The sequence below is a fragment of the Nuphar pumila genome, chromosome 6 (assembly GCF_984573655.1).
Source record: "Nuphar pumila chromosome 6, dmNupPumi1.hap1.1, whole genome shotgun sequence".
NCBI lineage: Eukaryota > Viridiplantae > Streptophyta > Magnoliopsida > Nymphaeales > Nymphaeaceae > Nuphar > Nuphar pumila.
Genome location: NC_143254.1, coordinates 1,952,819 through 1,979,465, shown reverse-complemented (window position 1 = coordinate 1,979,465; position 26,647 = coordinate 1,952,819). Strand labels below are relative to the sequence as shown.

Sequence of the window (26,647 nt, the reverse complement as noted above, 5' to 3'; positions counted from 1 at the left end):
TGTCCTTTGCTCATTTGCTGTTTCCTCAGCAGGTATCTAGTGCTGCTGTAACCTCAGCTACAAGCATGAGCCCAGTAGTTGGCAGAGTGGATCGGCTTGATAAAAATTCCCCTTCTCGGCCTCCTGTTGTTCTTGTATGTGAGATCAAAAGAAAAAGAAAGTGTTGTAGATATTTATTCTTTTTTAAATGTCAATTTAGGTTGACTGCATGCATTGATTTCCTTGGATTGCTTTGCTAGGCATGACTTTCTGATATAAATACTTGAAGCCTAAGTAGTGAAATTCATACCAACGGGGGCTCTGCTTGTGTTGGGACGTTGCAGATTCAAAACCCAATGGTATAGTTGTATAACTGGTAGGGGTCTGCCTAACCCCAGCTTGCCTTTCAAAAAAAAAAAAAGTAGTGAAATTCATCCTCTGTAGTTCAAGTTGGGTGCTGTGATATCCTTGGATTGTTTGGCTAGGCATGATTCAAATGTGAATACCAGACCAATTTTCACCCAAATGTGTATAGAGAATGGCAATTGCTTTCACCTTGAGAGTAATGTGAACTTTGGTCTAAAATACACAAAATGATAAAGTTCCAAGGCAGGTGAAAAGGAATTGTATAAGATTTTAATACTAATTATCTGAAGAAATCTTCGCTATTCAGAAGTTATCATTTTCTATCAAAGCTGGGCATGGGCTTGGTCATGTAGCTGCATCCTGTTCTTCTGCAACCTTGCATCCCCGTGCACGTCCTTGCCTTCTGATCATGAATCTCTGATTTCTCTAGCTTTCTTCCGACAGTGTGATCCTTACTTGTATCCTTGGGTGCATTCGTGCTGCTGATCATACCCAAGGGTACGGGCACTAAGTCCAGACCCATCAACTTAGCAACTATTCCTGGTTTGCACCAGGCCACACTCTGTCCGCCTAGAGTTGAGGGCAAGCAACAATTCCTCTGCAAGTTTAAACCTAACTTATCCTTACCCATGAATTTCGGGGGCAGATTCCTAAAAGATGACCTGTACAGGGCATCTCTGCCATCCAAGGAGAAGCGAGGGTACTGGTTCAGTGCATTCCTGGCAGACCTGAGTATGTCCGAGTTGTTGACGCACGACATCCTTTTAATTCCCACGTCGTCGTCGTCGACAAGGCCCATGCCCCACTTCTTCTGGGCCTTATCCCTCCTGGCTGCCTCCTCCTCAAAGTCAAGCCTTGCTATCATCTCCTCTAGAGTGGGTGCCGTCGCCGTTAGATGATCGTGAAGCGTGGTCTCCTCCAAGCAAGAAGCCGATATCATGGAGGGCGTCAACATGCACGAAGTTTCTTCTCTACTCATGAGCTCTGGCTTTCCCTGATTGAGGGTGGACGTAGATGCAACACCATTGCAGAAGTTTCTGAATCCCTTCTTCATCTTGGACGCTGCAGAGTTGTTCAGGAGAAAGGACAAATCTAACAAATCTTTCATGGAGTGTGAACGAAGATGATGGGAGGTGGTGGACACAATAAGAGCAACGAATTTGAGGGAGGGTGGTGTTCTCCATGTTAATGTAACAGCGTGCAGAACATATAGATTGAGCAGAACATATAGATTGAACGTGAATGAAGTAAATATAGGTGGCGGAGAAGATTGATGGTCGCTCTTCTTTTTAAGAATGCTCACGTGAAAGAAGAGGTCTCTCACAGGTTTCTCACCGGCCGGGGCCCTTTAGACTGGAGCCTATAGGGCCCCGGCCGGTGAGAAACCTGTGAGAGACATCTCTCCTTTCACGTGAGCATTCTTAAAAAGAAGAGCGACCACGCTGTCTCTCCAGTCTAAAGGGCTCCGGCCGGTGATAAATCTGTGAGAGACAAAGCATTCTTAAAAAGAAGAGCGACCATCAATCTTCTCTGCCACCTATATTCACGTTCAATCTATATGTTCTGCACGCTGTCCGATCCTTTACATGGAGAACACCACCCTCCCTCAAATTTGTTGCTTTTATTGTGTCCACCACCTCCCATCATCTTAGTCCTTCAGCGTCCAAGATGAAGAAGGGATTCAGATACTTCTGCAATGGTGTTGCATCTACGTCCACCCTCAATCAGGGAAAGCCAGAGCTCATGAGTAGAGAAGAAACTTCGTGTATGTTGACGCCCTCCATGATATCGGCTTCTTGCTTGGAGGAGACCACACTTCACGATCATCTAACGGCGACGGCACCCACTTTAGAGGAGATGATAGCAAGGCATGACTTTGAGGAGGAGGCAGCCCCATGGGCCTTGTCGACGACGTGGGAATTAAAAGGATGTCGTGCGTCAACAACTCGGACATACTCAAGTCTGCCAGGAATGCACTGAACCAGTACCCTCGCTTCTCCTTGGATGGCAGAGATGCCCTCTACAGGTCATCTTTTAGGAATCTGCCCCCGAAATTCATGGGTAAGGATAAGTTCGGTTTAAACTTGCAGAGGAATTGTTGCTTGCCCTCAACTCTAGGCGGGCAGAGCGTGGCCTGGTGCAAACCAGGAATAGTTGCTAAGTTGATGGGTCTGAACTTAGTGCCCGTACCCTTGGGTATGATCAGCAGCACGAATGCACCCAAGGATACAAGTAAGGATCACACTGTCGGAAGAAAGCTAGAGAAATCAGAGATTCATGATCAGAAGGCAAGGACGTGCACGGGGATGCAAGGTTGCCAGAGAACAGGATCCAGCTACATGACCAAGCCCATAACCCGTCTAGGGTTCCCACCTGAGCATTTTGACTCGTAACCCTAGACGGGTTATTTGCATTGGGGTGTCGGTAGGGTGGGTTAACCTTTCTACTTGGGACTACTGGGCCCGCACTGAGGGTCTAGTAGTCTGACTAGATTTTGCCAAGGTCTTTCAATGAGTAGACCTTTCCCATTGATGCGCTTTTTGATGAGTCTCGGACACAGTTCAACACTCAACGAAGTTAAGCATATCTTGTAATTGGAAGTTCAGACCTCCAATATATTTCGATACTAACTGTTCTTCGCTTTCACGGATGTCATTCCGAGCAATGAGATCATCAAAATCTTCGGTGTATTGATCCACCGAACGAGTTCTTTATTTTAGACTTTGATATTTCTGATAAAGTTCTCGGCGATAGTTCGATGTTAAGAATTAAGCACGGAGTTTCTGCTCCATGTACTCCCATCGAGGCACGACCCTGATGTTTGCGCGTTTGCTTGAGCTATCGTCGTCAGGCTGCAACTCGACCCTTTAATTTGAGGGAGATCAATCCCACAAGACAATCTTCGGGTACCTCCTTAAACTCAAGGATTTCGCGAACTTCGCTAATCCAATCCAGGAATTCTTTGGGAGTTCCAGTTCCCTTGAATTCTGAGATATCAAAACGTAAGTTCGAATCCCAATGGGATCTCCTAGGCTGTAAGTTATCTCTCCTTTCTGGACTTCGTCGGTGTGACTCGAAGTCATCATCAGAATCATAAGAATGAGTTTCACGAGTTCCTTGAGAATGGTGCGAACTCCGCTAATCACGCCGATCGTTAAATCTAACATTTTCGGCCATTTGATGAGTCAAATCTTCAATTCGACGGTTAGCCACGACGAGTTATCTTTGCAAATTTCGCACCTCATATCGATGGTCACGATCCTCGTTCCCTCTATTAAAATTATTTTTACCTCGATCGCCCATTCAACCCGCCATGGTGAGTGATACTTAAAAAAAACTTTTGAATTCCCAACAACACCGAGAATCGTGTTGAATTGAAAAATCCAACAACCCTCGCTCTGATACCAAAATGATGCAATGGTATGGTGTGGACTCAGTACACACCGATCCACGATCCAAACGCACGTAGAAGCTTATACAATGCAGAGTCTGAATAGAACTCTAAAAAATAGTTTTTCGGGACCTGTGCGCTCTATTTTGATAGAGGTGGTCCAAATGAAAGTTGTGCGCGACTCACACAACTTTCCAACGAATCCAAAAATATCAGATTCAAAGCAGAGATGTCTGCTCCACGGACTCGGAATCGAGACTGCTAAACCAGTCCAGGACAGACTGTCGGAAATTCACAAACATACTGTTCGAAGGGATTTTTGACCCCACAAACAATGATCCAACAAAATATCCAAACATGAAAGATGTAGATTTAGATCTTAGCTTTTCACATAATAAAAAAAATCTAAATTTCTTGTAGGGAATCTTCCGATAACGAGAAAATATCGAGCACAACTACAACGGTTCTGTAACAAAAAAGAGATAGTGGACTTCTGTCATTCTGATGTCTTGACAATCAATTCAGAGGTCTGAATGAATGAATCTCGAAAAACATTTAACTACAAAGTTATAGGAAATTGTCTTAGCTTTCCAAGAAACTAAAGAACGCAAAAATCCATTCTGAAATGAGTCTGATACAACTAACTCTTCAGAGACACCTCTGAAAACTAGTAACAGGGAATTTGGCCTTTTGACATGGTATCAGAGCGGTGGATCTTGGGAGCGTGAGCACGTGATTGATCATCATAAAAAAAAAGCCCGAAAAAATTTAAACCGTTAACAGGTGTGCGTATCTTTGCTTGTCTTCTAATTGCAATAGATCTGATCACAAATCTGATGTCTGACTAATGTCATGACACAAAGCTGTAATCAGATCTGAAGGTCACAGTGATACATATGTTAACTGGATTGGGTTGCTGTAGAGTTGGGTGTTGCGAGTAAATAAAATTTTTTTATGTAGATCCTGTTTTGTGGGAGCATTTTTTTATGTCGTGGGATTATTGTCGTGGGATTACTGTGGGAGTACAATTGTTTATAATGGATGCCGAGTTTGATTCTGTTCTAGTTTTTCAGATCTACATTTCTGATTTTTATTATTGGTTCTGATGTGGGTTGAATAACCCAATGAGATCGTGAAAAACGTTGTCTTTGCTGGCGTGAATTCGATTCTGATGTGGTGAAATAGCCTTGTGTGGTCATGAAAGTGGTTGTTGCGTGATCATAAAACACGTCGTTCCTGCATCAAATGAAAGTGTGTCGTGAAAGTGGCTGTTGCGTGATCATAAAACATGCGGTTCTTGTATCAGTTGAAAGTGTGTGGTTGATGAACATGTTGTTTCTGTATCAGCTGAAACTATTAATTCAGCACTGAAGTCGTGAAATAGTCGTGTGCGGTTGATAAACATCCCAGATTCAGAATCTGAGAGATTAATACAGTGAATTTCTTTTGGTTAATTGCAGTTGTATCACCGTGCGAGTACTCTTCATTATGAGTAAAGTTTCGAAATTTGATTCCAAAATTGAAACTAGTGGGGAATATACGGCATTTGCAAACCCCTTCTCGTATGGTTCTTCTGTGAGATTAAATGAAACAAACTATGTCAGGTGGTCGAGAACTTTTATGATGTTTGTATCTGGACATTGTAGAAAACACATTTTGTTGGAAACTGAACCTAATGAAAAGGTGGGAAAATATATTACTTGGGACGAAGATAATGACATAGTTATGTCATGGATCATGAACAATGTCGAACCTCATATTGCAGATGGATTAATTTACTATAATACAACCAAACAGATGTGGGACAATCTTCGAGATACGTACTCTCAAGAGACTAATGTGAGTCGTATCCTGCAAGTCGAACAAGAGATATACAATTTGCAGCAAGGAGATCAGACCTTGGCTCAGTATTATGTCTCAGTAAAAGCATCATTTGAAAGACTCAATGCCCACATGCATCTTTGTTGTTTGCAGCAAAAGGATCATCAAGAACATACTATGGTTGCTCGGTTTCTCAGAGGTTTATCTTCAGAATTCTCTGTTGCAAAATTCCAAATGTTAACTGGATCTGATGTACCTACTCTTGCTGATGCATACAATTGTCTGAGTAGACTTGTGATTTCTCTTCCATAATCTCAACCTATGTCCCAGTCATCTGCTCTAGTTGTCCCATCTGGTTATGGACGTGGAAATTTTCAAAATATTAGAGGACGAGGACGTGGAAAAGGTATGGGAGGCAGAGGCAAACTTCAATGTACTTTCTGTGGAAAATCTCGACATTTAGAAGATCATTGCTGGGATAAGCATGGACGACCAACCTCTTCTACATCAAAGTCTAATGTTCCAAAAGCTAATGTTACTACACTAGAGATAGCAAATGCAAATGATAACACTTCTGCAAATGACAATATCATCCTTAGTCGAGCAGAATATGATGAGTTGATAGCTCGTCGTCCTTCAAGCTCCTCTTCTCTTGTAGCTGGTGTGACCTACTCAACAGGATATCATCTTCATCTGAATGATAGTAAGTGGATTATTGACTCTGGTGCATCCAGATATCTGTATGAGAATTCACTTTTCTTTTCAGATCTAAAGGATATTACTGTTCATCGAGGAGTCTCATTAGCAGATGGGAGTTCCTCACTTGTTGTTGGTCAGGGAAATATTTCTATATCCTCTTCCTTGCAGTTGAAAAATGTCCTTCATGCTCCCTCATTCCCTCAAAGTTTACTCTCTGTTAGTTGTCTTACCAAAGAACTAAACTATAGAGTGATATTTGACCCGATGGGTTGTCATTTTCAGGATTTGCTGACGGGGAAGAAGATTGGTGGAGGCTATGAAGAAAATGGAGTCTACTACCTACATCATCCAGTGGGCAATGTTTATGCTGCAGTAGAACACTCATCCAACCATGTTCAGTGTCATCGTCGTCTTGGCCATCCTTCATTGTCAAAGCTTCGTTATGTCTTCCCTCAAATTCCTTCTACTACATCATTTCAGTGTGAAGCATGTCAGTTGGGCAAGCATCATCGTAGTTCGCTCCCTTCTAGTCAGAGTCAGTCTAGTCATAAGGTTTTTGAACTTATTCATGCAGATGTATGGGGTCCTAGTAAGATTCCTACCATGACTCAGTGTCGTTATTATCTTGTTATTGTTGATGATTTCTCGAAGTTGTCATGGGTGTTTTTAATAAAAGAAAGATCTGAAGTTCCAAGTAATATCAAATACTTTATTCTTGAAATAAAAACTGAGTTTGAATCTACTGTCAAGATTGTTCGCACTGATAATGCTCTTGAGTTCAAAACAAAAGCCTTGTTGCAATTTTATCAAGACCATGGCATTCTACCCCAAACTACTTGTGCCTATTCCTCTCAACAAAATGGTGTGTCTGAGCGAAAACACATGCACCTTCTTGATGTTTCACGTACCCTTATGATTCAATCCAATGTTCCTGCATTATATTGGGGTGATGCGGTTATCACTGCTTGTTATCTGATCAACCGCATGCCTTCATCTTCCGTAGGAGATCAAATTCCGCTACATATCCTAAATCATGATGCCCCACTCTTCTCTTTCTCTCCGAAAATCTTTAGGTGTGTTTGTTTTGTGCACAAACTTGGACCTGACCGTGATAAATTATCTGCTTAAGCTACAAAATGCATGTTTATAGGTTATCCAAAAAATCAAAAGGGGTATAGATGTTATGATCAAATTTCTCGGCGAGAGTATGTAAGTGCGGATGTATCTTTCTTGGAATCCATTCCATATTACTCTAGTACTGACACTCAGATGCAAGTTAATCCAGCTGATTCTTTTCCACTTCCTGTACCTCCTTTTCCTTTGGAATCTGAGCTCCCATTACCGAACCAAACTTTATCTTCCTCACGGTTTCATAATCCTCCATTGGTGTATGTGCGTAGAGCTCCACCTCTTCCAGTGCCTTCATCTTCTTCTCCTGAGGTAAGTACTACTGATAACAAAGACCTTCATGATGATGATAACAGGCTAATTGCTCTACAGAATGGGACACGACAATGTACCTTATATCCCATATCTCATTTTGTGTCCGATGTCAGAATTGGAAATCAGTCGAAAGCATTTATTTCAGCCTTATCAGCTGGAACTATTCCTCTGAACTATCAACAGGCAGAGCTCGATAACAGGTGGAAGCAGGCTATGCAAGAAGAAATGGATGCCTTATTGTCTCAATATACATGGGATCTAGTTGATTCCTCAGTGGATGCTGACATTGTTGGATGCAAATGGGTATATACAATAAAGTACAAATCAGATGGTTCTATTGAAAGGTACAAGGCCAGATTAGTAGCAAAAGGGTATACTCAGACTTATGGTATTGATTTCTTTAAAACTTTTTCTCCTGTAGGGATAGATACCATTCGTCTTGTTCTCTCCGTTGTTATTCACCATAGATGGAGTTTGTGTCAATTAGATGTGAAAAATGCATTTCTATATGGGGATCTATCTGAAACAGTATACATGCAACAACCTTCTGGATTCAAGGTTGAGGGGGATTGTCAGAAGGTGTGTAGATTGAGAAAGGTGATATATGGTTTGAAACAAAGTCCGCGTGCATGGTTTCAAAAGTTGTTTGAAGTGATGTCAAGTTTTTGCTTCAATAGGTCGGCGGCAGACCATACTCTATTTATTAAGAAAACTAAATCAGGTATTGTTGTTATGGTGATATATGTGAAATTGTCTACGAAGAGACAATACATAAACAAGCATAAAAACCTTATAAAAGAAGTGCACGAAAGCACTCTCACAACACTTGAACAAAATACACAAAAAGTGTATAAATAATAAACATGCAATAATGCATGTATTTCAATATATAAAAGCAAATGCTTGAGACTCTCAAGCTTATACTACAACAAGGGGGAACACCCCTATTTATACAAGAAAGAAGAGGGCAAGAGGGGGCTCTCCAAAGGAGTCGTTGGGGAGCTCCCAACGGTCACAATTGTGACCGTTGGGGGCTCCCCAACGACTCTATTGGGGAGACCCCCAATGCCCCTTTTTGAATGTGCAAAAAGGCAAAAATAAAAGAAAAAAAAAGAATTACAAAAAATAAAAAAAAAAAGGAAAAAAAGTACAGCATATTCCAAATGGGATATGCGCAAAATGTGGAAAGACAAAAATACCCTTATCGGGTAAAAAGAGAAAAATGTATAAATATATATACTTATATATAGAGATACGTATACATATAATATATGTATACGTATCTCTATGTATATAAGTATATATATTTATACTTACAATAATGCTTTTGAGTATACATTTTAACACCCCCCCTCAAACTTACGGTGTGATAACCACAAGTTTGTCAAGGAGGAAATGAAATCTAGGCGAACAAAGAGCTTTTGTGAAGAAGTCCGCAAGTTGATATTCAGACGTCACGTATGGTAAATCAATGACCTTCTTCAAGTATTCTTCCCTGACATAATGGCAGTCCATCTCAATATGCTTTGTTCGTTCATGAAAGGTGTGGTTTTTGGCAATATAGATTGCACTTTTATTGTCGCAGCACAACTTAGTTGGTTCTCTGATAGGCACTCCCATATCTTCCGAGAGGCGTCGAATCCATACAATTTCCATGGTAGTGGATGCCATGGCTCTGTATTCGGCTTCAGTGGATGATAAGGATACCTTCTGTTGCTTCTTACATCGCCACGAGATCAACGATTCTCCTAAGAAAATACAAAAACCAATGGTGGAGTGACGGTTACTAGGGTCACCTCCCCAATCTGAGTCAGTATAAGCAAGCAATTTTAATTCAGAAGAAGAAGATAGGAATACTCCCTTATTCACCGTTCCCTTTAAATATCTGATGATGCGAAGCACATCACTCATATGAACGGTTGTAGGAGCATGCTGAAATTGGCTGGCGATGTGTATAGCATGTGACAAATCGGGTCGAGTAATGCTAAAATACATTACAGAACCTACCAACTGCCTGTAAGGAGTAGGATCCGTTAGAGGAACACCGTCGTCAATCTTCATTTTTGCTCCCACAACTTCAGGAGTTTCGCATACTTTGTCATCAGAAATCCCTGATCTGTCAATAATCTCACAAGCAAGCTTAGACTGAGATAGAAAATAACCACGTTGCGAATAAGCAACCTCAATTCCAAGAAAATATGTCAGAAAACCCAAGTCTGACATCTCAAATTTTGAAGTCAAGACGGACTTAATACCCTTGACTCCTTGAACATCATCACCTGTAATTAACATGTCATCAACATATAGTAACAATATTACAATCCCTGCCTTAGATTTTCTAGTAAATAGAGCAGTGTCAGTATAACAGGAGGAGAAACCATTTTCCAGCATTACACTGGTAAATCTGTCATACCAAGCTTTGGGGGCCTGTTTCAAACCATAAAGGGCCTTTCGAAGATGAAGAACTTTATCTTTAGGGATCTCCATGCCTGGTGGAGCATCCATATACACTTCTTCGTTAAGATCACCATTTAAAAAAGCATTTTTTACATCCATTTGAAAAATATTCCAATTTTTAATAGATGCAATAGTGATAAGACATCTAACTGTAACCATTCGGGCTACAGGAGCAAAAGTTTTTTCATAATCAATTCCATACTCTTGCCCATATCCTTTTGCAACTAAGCGAGCTTTATACCGTTCAAGGGATCCGTCACTCTTAGTTTTAACCTTAAAAACCCATCGACAACCTATAGTTTTCTTTCCTATGGGTAGAGTTTCGAAATCCCAAGTTTCAGCCCTTTTAAGAGCATTAAGTTCATTTTGCATAGCTTCTTGTCATTCTATACATTTTTTAGCTTCTTCAAAATTTCTAGGTTCAAAATAAGAATGAATGGCACTAAGACAAGCCCTATATCAGGGTGAAAAGGAATCAAAGGAGACAAAACGAGTTGGAGGTCTCCTATTCCTCTCAGATCTACGGTGATCGAGAACAGGAACAAGTTCACTATATTGATCAATAGCACTTTTAAAGGTGTCTTGGTTTCTACGTGAGTATGTTATTGGATCACTTGAACTTCTGCCTTCTTGTTGGTTATGCTCTTCAACATTACCCTCAATGTCCTCATCATGGTTTGATGATACATCATCATCACTAGATATATCATCATTACTAGACAATAAGTCAAAAAGGAAGGAATAATCAAAATTTTCTTGTTGCGAAACATTTTTTTCAAATCCACTTTCATTTTCCAAAAAAGTTACATTTCTAGAGACATATAACTTATCTTCTCGAAGATCATAACACCGAAATCCCTTTTGAGTTTCAGAATAGCCAAGAAAAGCGCAGGGGATAGCCTTGGGAGAGAGTTTGTCATTCTTATCCGTAAGTATGAAACACTTACACCCGAAGACTTGTAACCTATTATAATCTGGTTCAAGTTTATATAAAATCTCAAAAGGGGATATTTTTCCTAATAATTTAGAAGGCAAACGATTTATCAGATAAACAGAAGCAAGAGCAGCTTCAGCCCAAAATTTTTTTGGTATGTTTTGGGAAATAAGAAGGGTTCTAGTGGTCTCAATAATATGTCTATGTTTTCTTTCGGCCAACCCATTCTGTTGGGGGGGTTTAGGACAAGATCTTTGGTGAATGATTCCTTGATCTTCAAGATATATTTTAAATTGGTTGGAGAGATATTCTCCTCCAGAATCACTTCTAAAAATCTTTATGTTACTATTAAATTGATTCTTGATCAGCGAATGGAAAGTTCTAAAGCATGAAAAGACTTCATGTTTGAATTTAAGAAAAAAGATCCATGAATATCTAGAGAAATCATCCACAAAAATAACATAATAAGAAAAACCTCCTTTTGAGACAACAGGTGCCGGTCCCCAAACATCGGAATGAACAATTTCAAAGGGTTTTGATGAGAACATAGTTCTTTGCTCAAAAGGTAAACTTTTCATTTTTCCGAGAATACAGTCATTACAAGAAAAGGAACTTTTACATAGGTCTTTTGCAAAATGTAAGTAAGACAACTTGGTGATATTAGGATGACCAAGTCTTTTGTGCCACATGTTTATATCTTTGTTTCGGGCAACATTACAAAAAGATTTTGGAACTCGAAGAGATTCCATGTAGTATAAATCGCCTTTTCTAAAGCCTTCCCCAATCAATTTCCCGGACAGGCGATCCTGTATTAAACATTTATCACATGAAAATTTAATATCACAACCATGATCCGAGAGTTGAGAAACAGAAAGAAGATTTAAATTAAGTTTAGGTATAAATCTAATTTTTGGAATAAAAAAATCTTGAGTTTCAAAATTACCTATTCCTTTAATTTCAAGAAAAGTTCCATCCGCAGTGGAAACAAAGGATGGAGAAGCATTTTTTGAATAATCGGAAAGTGAAAACATGTTTGGGGACATATGAAAGGATGCACCTGAGTCCAAAAGCCAAGGGACTTTACCTGGAATGGAAGAAGTAGACACGGCGGCACCGAATGTAGCTCCCTTGAGAAGAGGTTGAAGGGCTTCCATTATTTGGTTCAACGAGAGTGACCCACTTGATGATGCCTCTTCCTTTTGTGGTGCGCCGGTGGTGGCCATAGCAAGGAGCTTCTTCCATTTGGGACATACTGGCTTGATATGCCCCGGTTCTTTACAAAAGTGACATATAGTCTTGCTATAGTCCCGCTTCCCTCTTTGTCCACCATCTCCTCCTTGATTTTGGAATTTAAAGTGAGGAGGACGATAGGTCTTTACATTATTTCCGGGTCTTGATACGGCATTAACCTCATTATTTTCTTCATAATTACAAGGAACCATAAGAACACTTGGTCCTTGTTTACATAAATTCATACGAGTCTCCTCACCACTTAATTTGGTGAGAACATCTTCAAGAGAGGGAGGAGTAAATGAGGATAGAAGTGATGACCTTATTTGCTCAAATTCCGGTCTCAACCCATTCAAAAAATTGAAGAAACGATCTTCTTCAAGTTGCTTGTGGCGGAGTTCAATTGCCTCTCCACTCCATTTTGGTTCAAGCATAGAGAGCTCATCCCAAATAGAGGAAAGATCGGCAAAATATTCCCTAATAGACTTTTCACCTTGAGTAAGGGAGAGGGCCTTCTTTTGAAGGTAATACTTATGAGATAGGTCTCTTGATGTATACATCTTCTCGAGATAATGCCAAGCTTCCGATGCCTTTTTGAATTTGATAATGTTGGCATTAATCTTCGTTTCGACGGATGCGAAGAACCAAGAAAGAATCTTGAAATTCTTCATTTCCCATTCGTCGTGTTTCTTTGAGTATTCTTCAAGAGCTTTGATCCTTTCCTCTCCCTCAAGAATCTTGATTTCACTTCCGTCCATTATGGTTATCTTGGGTTCCGGTTCCGGAATTGTTCCTTGTACATAACCCCACAATCCTTTTCCTTTTATGTGGGCCTCCATATTCCCGGCCCAAATATGATAGTTGGACCCATTCAACTTGAAGCCAAGGGCAAAGTGAGACTCTTTCTCACCCATTAAGACGTAGAGAGAAGAAGAAAAAAGACGTACCAATACGATGTTTCAACTTCTTCTTAGCACAAGATCCTTCAAAAATATTTGAGAAGCAAGATCCACCACTTCAATCTCAAAAAATCCGAAGGCACGGTTTTCGAGGTACTCGAACAAAGGCGGATCTCACGATCTCTAATCACCAACCGAGCTCTGATACCATGTGAAATTGTCTACGAAGAGACAATACATAAACAAGCATAAAAACCTTATAAAAGAAGTGCACGAAAGCACTCTCACAACACTTGAACAAAATACACAAAAAGTGTATCAATAATAAACATGCAATAATGCATGTATTTCAATATATAAAAGCAAATGCGTGAGACTCTCAAGCTTATACTACAACAAGGGGGAACACCCCTATTTATACAAGAAAGAAGAGGGCAAGAGGGAGCTCCCCAAAGGAGTCGTTGGGGAGCTCCCAACGGTCACAATTGTGACCGTTGGGGGCTCCCCAACGACTCTATTGGGGAGACCCCCAATGCCCCTTTTTGAATGTGCAAAAAGGCAAAAATAAAAGAAAAAAAAAGAATTACAAAAAATAAAAAGAAAAGGGAAAAAAAGTACAGCATATTCCAAATGGGATATGCGCAAAATGTGGAAAGACAAAAATACCCTTATCGGGTAAAAAGAGAAAAATGTATAAATATATATACTTATATATAGAGATACGTATACATATAATATATGTATACGTATCTCTATGTATATAAGTATATATATTTATACTTACAATAATGCTTTTGAGTATACATTTTAACAATATATGTGGACAACATCATTCTTACAGGAGATTATATGAAAGATATTGAAGCTATAAAGGCTCATCTTCAGAAACATTTTGTTACAAAAGACCTTGGTTTACTTAGATATTTTCTGGGTATATAAGTTGCCAAGAGCCGTAAAGGGATGGTTTTGTCTCAACGGAAGTATGTTCTTGACTTATTAAAAGAGACTGGAATGTTAGGAGCTAAACCAACAAATATTCCCATGGACCATAAAGTTCAGTTGTTTGAAGAAGGGTCGAAACATGTTGATAGCAAAAGCTATCGCTCACTGGTAGGGAAGCTATTATATGTAACTGTGACCAGACCTGATATCGCTTTAGCAGTAAGCAAGGTTAGCCAATTTATGGATAAACCTACTGAGGTACACTGGAATGCAACAATAATGATTCTCAGGTACTTAAAATCTTCTCCTGGAAAAGGGTTATTATTCAAGAAAGGTGGAACCTTGGAAATAGTGGCTTACTATGATGCTGACTATGCAGGATCTGTAGTGGATAGAAAATCTACCACATGATTCTGTGTGTTTATGGGAGATAACCTAATTTCATGGAGAAGTAAGAAGCAAAATGTGGTTGCTAGATCGAGTGCAAAATTTGAATATAGGGATATGGCCCAAACAACTCCTGAATTAATGTGGGTTTGAACAATACTAAATGATCTTCAGGTGAAGGTTTTATCTCCTATGACAATGATGTGTGATAACAAGGCAGCCACATATTTAGCGAACAATCCAGTCTTCCATGAGAGGACAAAACATATTAAGGTTGATTGCCACTATGTAATAGATATGGTTCAAGTTGGTCATATTGCCACCAAATATCTAAAGTCAGAGGATCAAGTTGCAGATATGTTTACAAAGCCTCTTGCTAGACCAAATTTCTCAAAATGTTGTGACAAGCTGGTCATATTGCCACCAAATATCTAAAGTCAGAGGATCAAGTTGCAGATATGTTTACAAAGCCTCTTGCTAGACCAAATTTCTCAAAATGTTGTGACAAGCTGAGCATGATTGATATTTATGCTCCAGCTTGAGGGGGAGTGTTAAGATTAATGGTCCTATTGAGGTTTTAAGCTTAAGTTTTCTTAAAAGGTAGGTTATTGGATTTTTCATAAATAAGGAGGGAATTGTAAGTAATTTTTTATATTGGCTTCTGTCTATTTAACTTATAAGAGATTAGCCCTAATTGAATTAATGTGTTCTCTCCTCTCACAGCCGATCTCTCTCTCTATCTATCTATCAACCTCGGTTCTAGTGCACCTTATTAAGGTTTTCACAGTTATTATTAATATTATTATCATTATTATTCTATTTTCTCTTCTCAATCACATTTTAACATATGGTTATCCGGTGCAGAGTTTGTGATGCAGAGCATCCTAAAGATTCGAGCTTTGAATACGAATTGGATCCAAATCCAATTCCCAAGATTCGATCCAGGATGCGATCTGTGGCAGATCCAATCATGTAGGACCATCTGGGTCCAATTGGATCTCCACGTATCCAGATACGTTTTGAATATCATGTTTCAATTTCTAGGATATTTTGTTTTCTCAAAAATTGTATTTCTATGTTTGATTCCATTTTGTATGTCTGGAATCATTTATGCTTTTTTTATGTATTTTATTTTATATAATTTTTATTTTTAGGTGCCAGATTTTACGAATCTGGATAGTTCTAGTGTCCTGTAGGATTGTTTTGCGGCACTAGAGGGTGTATGGGGTACTCAGGGTAGTTTTTTTTATGATTTAAAAAAACCAATATCGTGAAGGGTTTTTGGAGCAAAAACATAATTTGGATCTTATCCAAGATCCAAATCAACTCAAACCCTAATTGTCTCCACTTTGGATTGGACACATATAACCCCTTTTTGAATCAATTTGACCGTAGGAGGTCAAAAGAAGTTGTTGGAGAAGCAATGATATCCATTTTTGAAAGGAACCCATGCATTGGGCAAGTGGGCGACGACTTGGGGAAGTCCACCTCCTTTTGTGCATGATTAGAGCAAGTGGGTGGAAACATTATGACACCTTTTTGAGGGCTTAAGAGCCTCATGGTGGTCGACCATGGGCTGGTGGCTTTTGTTTTGAGAAAGAAAAAAAAAGAATTCGAAAATGGAGTGGAGAAGAGATGTTTGAAGGTTGAAGACAGTCCCAGTATTTTGGTTGTATCTCCCTAGATACTGGTCTAAATTGTATGATCTTTAGCTCGTTGGAAAACTAAGATCCTGCTCTACAAGTTTGGTTTTTATCACTTGGTTTGATTCGGCTCGGTTAAGCCAGTAAAGTCCATGACAAGTTGCCTGTTGACGACATCAATGTTTTTTGTAAGGGAGTGTTGTGAGTGGTTCTTAGTGGAAGGGAAGGAAGCTTGAGTTGGGGTGGGAGGATCTCGTTGGTGAAGGCCATGGTAGCTGTAGTCCGGAGGAGTCTACATCCTCAAAATCATCCATCACCCGGTGTTGGGGTTGGCTGCTGCCCAGATGCATCTTCCCCATTGCCTTCCTCGGAAAAACTTTGTTTGATATTTCAATCTCTCTTGTTACTTGGATATTTCGTTCTTGATGTTTGTTGATTATAACAACAAACTAATTGAGTGTTGTTGATGTACTGATTGCTTAAGAGTATTTTATGCTATTGTATGTGATTTTCAATTTCATCTTGTCTTTGAGCATTGTCATTTTACCTAACTCGGTTTTTGTCAAGAAACGAGTTACCCGAGTCCAGGGTTGTCAGAGACAACCCCAAAAAATTGACCGTATCAGACTTGATACTGGTCCGATTCTGGTGTTCTTAGGCTTTCTGGAAAGCTAAGACACGTACCTACAACATTTTTGTTGAGGTCACGGCCTGATTCGGCTGGGAAGATACCGCAAAATCCCTGTCAAGCAGTTGGTCAGACTGAATCTATCAGACCTTGTGAACAATGTTCTATATTTTGGAGATTACTCCTGACCCCCTTCATAAAATTTTGAGTTCTTTAGCTTTTCGAAAAGCTAAGATAATTGTCTACAACTTTTTAGTTTAAGACGTTTCGTGAATCGGCCGTTTGTATCCCTGAAAAAAGCTGTCAAGGTGTCGGACTGACAGAAGTCCACTGTCACATTTTTGTTACTAAACATACCTGAAGGTGTTCAGTATTTCTTAATTATCTTGAGTTTCCTTGCATGAAAATTCGTTTTGTTTGATTCTGTGGAAAGTTAGAACTTAGATCTAAAATTTTCATGTTCTAAGTTTTAATTGAATATTCGTTTAAGTGCCTCAAAAATATTAATCTTTTTGTTGTTGTCGAATATTTGAAGTTTTAATTCCTTTGATACTATCTCATATCATTTCCCAACTTAAAAACTTTGTAGATCCTTGTAAAAAACTTAAAAAATTTTAAATTATAGCTCGTTAGAAAGGTCTAGTTTTGACCTTCGATTTTTTAGTTGAGAGTTTTCACAAACTCTATTGTTTGCAAGGTCGAAAACCCCTTAGAATAGACTGTCCACATAATCCGGACGTCTGTCATAGGTTTGTTTGTTTGTCCCAGTTTTGAGTCTGTAGCTCGAACACCTCTGATCCAAATCCTGTGTTTTAAGATTCGTTGGAAAGCTGCGCGAGTCGCACACAACTTTTATTTGTATTACATATGTCAAAACAAAGTGTTCGGGTCCTGAAATTCTGTTTCTCAGAGTCCTATTCGGACTCATTACCGTACAAGCTTCCGCGCGTATCAAGATCTATTTGGATATTGGATCGTGGATCAGTGCATACCGAGTCCACATCGGTTATTGCATCATTTTGCCTCAGTTGAGATTCAATAGAGATGGAAGTCTTCTAGTTGTTACTATAACAGACAATGGCTTCAAGATCCTTGCTAATGCAGATGGACTTCGATACTTGTGTTCTATTGAAAACCGTTCTTTTGAAGCAAATAGGGCACCTATTGATACTCCTTTGATAAAGGTTCTACTTTCTTGATTATTATGTAGGTTTCTGCAATTTACGAAAAAAAGAAAGAAAGAAAAGAAAATGTGTCCTTTGCTCATTTGTTGTTTCCTCAACAGGTATCTAATGCTGCTGTAACCTCAGCTGCAAGCATGAGCCCAGTAGTTGGCAGAGTGGATAGGCTTGATAAAAATTCCCCTTCTCGGCCTCCTATTGTTCTTGTATGTGAGATCAAAAGAAAAGGAAAGTGCTGTAGATATTTATTCTTTTTTAAATGTCAATTTAGGTTGACTACATGCATTGATTTCCTTGGATTGCTTTGCTAGGCATGACTTTTTGATATAAATACTTAAAGCCTAAGTAGTGAAATTCATACCAACGGGGGGACGTTGCAGGTTCAAAACCCAATGGTATAGTTGTATAACTGGTAGGGGTCTGCCTAACCCCAGCTTGCCTTTCAAAAAAAAAAGTAGTGAAATTCATCCTCTGTAGTTCAAGTTGGGTGTTGTGATATCCTTGGATTGCTTGGCTAGGCATGATTCAAGTGTGAATACCAGACCAATTTTCACCCAAATGTGTATAGAGAATGGCAATTGCTTTCACCTTGAGAGTAATGTGAACTTTGGTCTAAAATACACAAAATGATAAAGTTTCAAGGCAGGTGAAAAGGAATTGTATAAGATTTTAATACTAATTATCTGAAGAAATCTTTTCTATTCAGAAGTTATCATTTTCTACCTATACATTCTTTTTTCCTTTTCTTTTTGGATTCTCTGTTGGGATTAGTACACTTTTTTAGATGGTTTAGTGTTGTCCTTGATTGAATTAGCTCATCACAAGTTGGTTTTAATTCACGACTGGTAGCTAACCTTTTTTTACTGCTATGATGTATTAATCATCTAATTTTTTATAAAGTTTAGTTTTGCTGAATTTTATAACAAGGAAAAATTTGCCTTCTTTGACCAACTCTGGTTTGCATTGATCTTTTCCTATCATTTCTATGTTTTCTCTTTTCTCCCCTATTAATTGTTTTAAGTGTCTTTGATGAATACGCACTCATCACCAAATTGAATTGTTTGAGTCAAGGTTGTAAATATCGTATCCTTACCCGTATCGGTCAGGCCCAAATTAAGACCATATTATATCATATCGTATCTTAAAATATTGTAAAATTTTAATAAAAATTTTCAAAAAAACTAAAAAATTCAGAAAATAAAATTAATCAGAAAAATTAACTAAAGTTTTAAAAAAATGATATCACATGAAACAATGATGAATTGCACAAAATACAACCATAAAATCACATATGAAGCATTTAGGTCTCTATGAGCTGCATAAGACATCATCAAACATCAATAGAATTATAGATAATATTGCATGAATATCTCACAAGAACAATGCAAAATATTAAATATCTTGCAATTAAGAACATGCCACAAGACTCATACTTTTATATTACATAAAAAAAATATTATGGCAATAGTTGCACTTGATTTTCAAACAGTTTTCACTCATTACTTGAGTGTCTCATTGCCATGTCGGATCATCTGATGCCATCTTTATTGGAAGAGTGTGAAGCATGATTTATACCTTGATATAAATCTCTGATTTTCGTGAATCCAACTTTGGAGGGTAGCTTTGTAATTGAACTCATAATAAAGATTTTTTATTTTAACTCACTTTTTTGAGTGAAAAAATAGTGGAAATGCACTTTTACTTGAGCAAACCGCAAAAGCTCACTCCCTTGCATTCAGATCAGCCCCCAAATCACTCTCACGAGTCCTAAGGTATATGGATACCTCTCTAATGACTTTTACACAAATGAGGAAGTCAACGCTCAAGAAGTCTTTAAAACCCAAAACTGAAAAATTATGATTTGACCATTTTTAAGAGTGTTGACCCCATATCGTATGATACGATACGCACATGTATCGTACGATACAGTTACGATACACACTTGTATCACGTTATGTGTATCGTAACCAGTGTTGTGAAAAGCGTTGAGGCGTAGCGAGGCGCTCCACCAAAATCTGGGGCGAGGCGTAAGCCTCGAGGCGCAAAGCGTAAGCCTCAAAAAAAAAAATTTAACTTGAAAAAAATATAAAAATTATCTAAAATTATAAATAAATAAGAAATGCATTATTGATGAAGCACCAACCAACATGAAATAAAAAATCTCAAATAAATACGGAAAAAATATGAGATTAACATGTAAAAGTAACAACAAAATGCATATTAGCACTAACAACCTCGGTTTGGAAGAAAGCCTGATCCTTGTAAAAATTAAAATTCATTATGTAAAAAACCATACTAGTTGGAGCATTGACATGGTAAATGAATTGGATTCTGGACTGAAAATATGGAGTGGATGCCCTGAGACACTTGTTGCGTAGATTGGGTAAGAGTAAACGCAGCCCTAGTTGGAGTGATGTTCAGTAAAGGTTTGAAATACTTAGATATCACTATTTTCTTAATCAAGTGCTACTTGGAAAACAATGTGCACAATCGTGCTTAGTGAAGGTGATGCAGGTATGTATGAAGGTCCTATGAAATGCTAAGAAATGCATACGGCGAATGCATTGTGTAAATAACCATATTAATCGGAGCATTGATAACAGTACTCTGGACTGAACAATGGAGTGGATGCACTTTGTTACTTGTTGCATGAATTCGGTAAGACTAAACCCAGACCTAGTTGGAGCGATCGTCCGATGAAGGTTTGAATATTTAAGAATCACCATTTCCTTCAAGGGTATATGAAACTCAAAGAGCTACTTGGAGCTATTTGCAGAGCTTAGCGAAGGTGTGAAAGCATCATTCTCAATATCGATAACAAAAATTTAAGGGTATATGAAACTCATATGTGATATTGTAATGTTGTTTGTGCAAGTGGAAATTCGGAGATGCTTCATTTAGTTAAGAATCATTTGCCACATGCCCCATGAACCATATTTCTTGTTGTTTCTAGCAAGGTTCCTACACAGCAGAAGGCCAAACACAATATTTTTTTAACAAAAGGAGGACGCAAAAGGAACTTGATTCAGCTTCCTAAAACACTGTCCAATTTCAATAGAACTGTATCAATCAACAACTGTGACCGTGAATTTATCGAACTACATCAATTCTCAAAAATTCAAGCGTGTAGAAGCTCGCCAACGATCAAAGAAGCCGGTACAAATCATAAAATCATCGTTACGTCGATCAACCACTAAAATTCCGAAACGAACCAGTCAATTAGATCAATTCAACCACAGGAAGTTCCTGTCAGGAACTCGTATTTCGATGCGCAATCACGCCAAAATTCAGGATTTATCAAAAAGAAATAATTTGTGAATCTGAAACCACCAAAAACCCCACGAAAAACGAACCAGAACGCGCTACGCACCTTGCCGAGGACGATATCGAAGGTTTTGGGGGAGCGAATGCGACCGTGAGCGGCGTGAAGAATGGCGCTGCCCTTGAGGACGATCTTGGCGAGATAGTGGGCGCGCTTCGCAGGCTGAGGTTAAGTTCCCGATTCTTCCTCAGACATCGCAATATCTCTTCACTCAATGGAATTCATAAACGCCCCAAAAGAAATGAAGGATACTGATTCTGTTTGTGGGAGCGATGAATCTGACGGGAAGATTGGAGAAAAGAAGATGGTGGTGGCCGGCGATGGGTGGTGGAAAGAAGAAGGTGGAAGAGGCGATGGTCGGCGACGGATGGTGGCCGGCGGTGGCGGGGGGCAAGAGGGGACAGAGTGGAGAGAGACGGTTCGAGAGAGGCGCCTCTGTCTTTTTTAAAGACACAGGTTCTCTCGAACCTTCGAGCATATGGGTCCGAGTCCAGGCCGGACTCGGGTCCGGGCCCATCCGATTTTCAATTGCACGCCTCACGGTGAGGCGCGTCTCGCCTCAAGGCGCATGAGGCGTACGCCTTGAGGGTTTTACGCCTTAAGGTGAAAAGGCCCTCGCCTCAAGGCGAGGCGCGCTTTTTGAGCCTTGAGGCTCGTTTTTAATAACATTGATCGTAACATATCAATATTCTAAATAGTAATGATACATATCGTATGGTACGGTACGGTACAACATTGGTTTGATTTACCTAGGTATTGACCATTGCATGTTACTAACTTGGGCAGGCAATTTTGCTTAGCTTTTTCTGATTGATATTGTGTCATTGCAGTATGTATGTCTAAATCAGGTGGGGTATTACTTTACCTTCTTATAGCTTCATGATTTCTTTATCCTTTAATGCCTGAAATAAATGTAACTTCCTGTTTTTAGCCACTATTCTGCATTGTTTCATCTTTATTGAGTTTCTTTCTCCTTTGAAAGTTGTGTGACTTGTGTCTCTAGGGTAAGATTTAGTCATCTGAATTTTCTTGCTTTTCAATCATCATTGCATCTATTTCTCACTTGAGGAATTTTTGCTCTTGAGAAAAACTTAATCCCATCCAAATCATGACAATTGTATTCTTTGGGCTGAAAGTATAATTTATTGTTAATCTATAATTTCTTCTAAATGTAGAATGGAGTTGAACCGACAATAAGGAACACAGAGAAGCCAAGGGTTTTGGATGATGTGGCTGATAAAACCAAACCTTGGGAGTTGACTGAGGTTGTGGATTCTGTTCAATGCCGGATTATAACCATGCCGGACAGCACAGATCCTCCTAGCAAGGTTTTATATTGTTATGTTTTTTCTATCATGATTTCACCATGTGAATCATCAACCTTGCAATGACCTAATAGATCAAATCTGGTCAGGTATTGAGACTTCTTTACACCAACTCTGGGGTTGGCCTATTAGCGCTTGGGTCAAATGGAATTCAGAGACTGTGGAAATGGAGCCGGTCTGAGCAAAATCCAAGCGGGAAGGTACCTATTTTTTGATCCGTTTTCTTTCTTGCTTCTGCGCAGATTTCTTTAGAAATATAGTCTTTGAAATTGTTCTTCATGAATTATCACTGAACTTGGTGATTACCAAAGGCCACTGCCAGCTTTGTTCCTCAACATTGGCAGCCAAGCAGTGGTCTTCTTATGACTAATGATGTTCCAGATACGAATCCCGAAGAAGCAGTTCCATGTATAGCACTCTAAAAAAATGACTCATATGTAATGTCAGTATCAGGCGGGATGGTTTCACTTTTTAACATGATGACATTTAAGGTAAAATAAAAGAAAAGAAAATCTAAAATCACCCTATCAGTGATTTGGAGTTTGAATGAAACTTGTCTTTAAATTTTTGTGCAGGTAATGACAACACTCATGCCGCCCCCTCCAGCTTCAACATTTTTAGCATTTCACCCCCAGGACAATAACATAATAGCTATTGGAATGGAAAATTCAACCATTCATATCTATAATGTTCGTGTTGATGAGGTACGGCTTTCTGGACAATCGGTGCACCATATGAGAGTATGTTGGACTACAATGGTAAGATAAGATGATAGATGTTTTTCTTATCATGTTTAGGTTAAGACCAAATTGAAGGGTCACCAGAAGCGCCTAACAGGACTGGCTTTCTCCAACAGCCTTAACATCCTTGTTTCTTCGGGTGCTGATGCGCAAGTGAGTTCTTTGGTTTTCAACATATGCACTCACAGTTTTCACCATGTCTAGAGAGATTGTTACATGATCATTAGAAGTTCTTTTGTTCTTTTTCAAATAATTGGTTTACAACTTAAAGTGATTGAAGAGTTCATATGGTGCACCTTATGGACTGGTTCACCTGTAATCTCAGATGCACATCTTTCAAGCATACTTTCTTGAACTCTGAGCTGAACAATGTGATGAAGGTTTCTGTAACTTAGTGGATCACTGGACTAAGAGTAGAATTTTGATAAGCCTGGACATCTTCCCAGTCTATAAGCTCTTAACTGAAATTTAGAATGGAATACTTGTGTACTGGTAATAAATATGAATGTATGTTTTTGCATGCTATATGATCACGGGGAATGTAATGAAATCTTGTTGCCACCTGACTAGAGTCTTGAAACTTGGCCAATCAAATCGTTCTCAAAGGGATGTTTCCAATGAAAGATTCTTAAAGATATTTGTAAATAATCTTGGATCAAGGGATGAAATCTAGTCCTATAGGAGATCGTCTTGATCTTAGATGCATTTACATTTTCAACACTAAAGAATTGGTTGTGGAATTGTGCTACATATACTGCCTCTGCAACTACCTTTTAAATTCAATTTTAGAAACTTTTGATGGAGTGATTAGGACATTGCCTTCTCGGTTGCCCTCTACCACTGTTTTCTGTGATGCACAGCTTCCATCTTCTATAAGCTTTACATGCTGGTGTTTTCTACCAATATTCCTGTTTTATCTATCAAAATTCTTACTATCTGTTGTCTAGTGTTTTGCCTTTAACTTTGCAGCTTATCGCTGTTTATGATGATCTGCTTTTCCATTGGTCTATTATATCTTATGATTTTCATATACTTGAACATCTATTTTAAAGGTGTGTTAATTCTTTGGATCCTCTTTTTCATGTGTTTGAGTTTCTATGTTGTTCTGCTGATTTATCCCCTAGCATATTACTCTTTGTATGCTCTTGGTGGGGGCACAGATGAGTTTTGTACATTTGAGGTAATGTCAAGTATAGGCTTCAGTAGCTTGTCTCAGGCAAAGGAAAATAGTTGCAGTTTTTTTTTTCCTTCAAGCCAATTAGAGGATCTTTTAGTGTGGAGCCTTCTGATGAGGACACTTGCAAAGTAAATGAAAACTTCTCATGAATTATCTTGGCAGATTTGTGTTTGGAATACTGACACATGGGAGAAACGAAAGTCGGTCATAATTCAGATGCCAGTGGGAAAAGCATCTGGTGGGGACACACGAGTTCAGTTCCACTCTGATCAGATCCGCTTGTTGGTCATCCATGAGACTCAGCTTGCAGTGTATGATGCCTCCAAGTTAGAACGTGTCCGACAGGTTAGGGAGTAAACTTTTTTTCCTTCCCAGATGATATTTGGTAGCTGCTATTTTAATTCTTATGCTTGATCCTTTCTGCAGTGGGTAGTACAGGATCTTTTAGCTGTTCCTATTTCTTGTGCTGCATATTCCTACAACAGCTAGCTTGTTTTTGCTTCCTTTTGTGATGGGAATATTGGTGTATTTGATGCTGATAGCTTGAGGCTAAGGTGCCGCATATCTCCATCCGCATACTTGGTTTCCACAGCAGCAAACAGGTAAAATTCAAACTCTGCACTTTAGAGCATAGTTGCGACTATGTTCTGATATTTTTTTGGTCTTGGATATCTCTCTCTATGAACCGAAGGTGATATTGTTTCAGTGTCTTATATCACTTTACTGTCCACGAACTGAAGGTGGTATTATTTCACTGTCTTATATCAACATTAAGCTGGTGTCTCTTATGATTCTTTGATCTAGACCTTGTGCCAATTCCCTCCTACTTGATGTTACCTGAATTTGGATAACTACATTTTCCCCTTATCACGAAATATAGTTTATTTTAGTCTGTCTATCAATCATTTTCTTGCTGTAACAATGCACCTATAGTGGTTCACTTAATAATCTGTGATTTCGTAATGCAGCTCGGTGTACCCCCTTGTAGTTGCTACACCCCCATTCGAGTCGAATCAGTTTGCGATAGGGTTGACCGATGGTGCAGTTTAAGTGATAGAGCCATCTGAATCTGAAGGAAAGTGGGGAACGTCTGCTCCTGCTGATAATGGACTATCAAATGGTGGATTGTCTGCTTCATCCGCAATCAGTAGCCAAGCTGCTGACCAGGCCTCAAGATGATGATGGATTGTCTGCTTCATCTGCAATCAGTAGCCAAGCTGCTGACCAGGCCTCAAGGTGATGATGACACCTTGTATTGTATAATGTTCCTTTTGTAATGCAATCTGCACCTGTGTTATATAATTTGTACAATAGTAGGTACCTTCTCTTAATCTTTGATTTTATAGGCTTATTGGAGCAAGGGCTGAGAAAGGGGTTCATTAACAAGTTTTTTTTATTAATGATATGATTATTTATTGCACCATTGGTAGTGTATTGTTCTGTCGTTTTAACTGTACATTGTTGGTCCTGATGATCCTGGCATTTGCATAAATCAGATGATTTATGAAGTTTCACCCCGCCACGGTAGATTGTTTGATTTTCAACTTTTTTACAAGGCTTTAAGTAAATGTATTTTGGAACTAAACATCCTCTTGAACTTGTACATCCAGTGCTAAACATGCATAACTTGGTCTTGGAAGAATCGTTTTTAAGCATAGGTCTTCGAATGATTGTGTAAAGTCTTCTTAAATTTTTGATGTGTATATCCATAACTCGGTCTTATGAATCTGTACCAACTTTGGTTCAGCTTTTCTTGCACAGAATGTTAACTTTATTGGAAAATATTTTGGTCGGTCATGGCTCCGTCTGTTTGGTAGGAGCAGTTTGTGTAAAGTCACCATGTGATGGGACGTTGCAAGTTCAAACCCCAGTGGTATGGGTGGTTGCATAACTGCCTGGTTGTATAGCCACCAATAGGGCTTGTCTACTGGAAAGGAGGGGACCCTTAATCCCCCAGCTTGATCATCAAAAACATTGAATTTGATGAGAGTGCAATGACATAATCAAATTCACGATTGATTTTCCCAACAAAGTATTCATAGCAATAAGAAAACTCCTTATCCAAATGATCTCTGTAACTATG

General features: G+C 39.0%; 1 pseudogene; it reads left to right on the top strand.

Moving 5' to 3' along the window:
- LOC149833644 (protein TPR1-like) overlaps window positions 1–25,743 on the top strand; it is a 29,652-nt pseudogene extending 3,909 nt beyond the window's left edge.
- The last annotated feature ends 904 nt before the right edge of the window (window positions 25,744–26,647 follow it).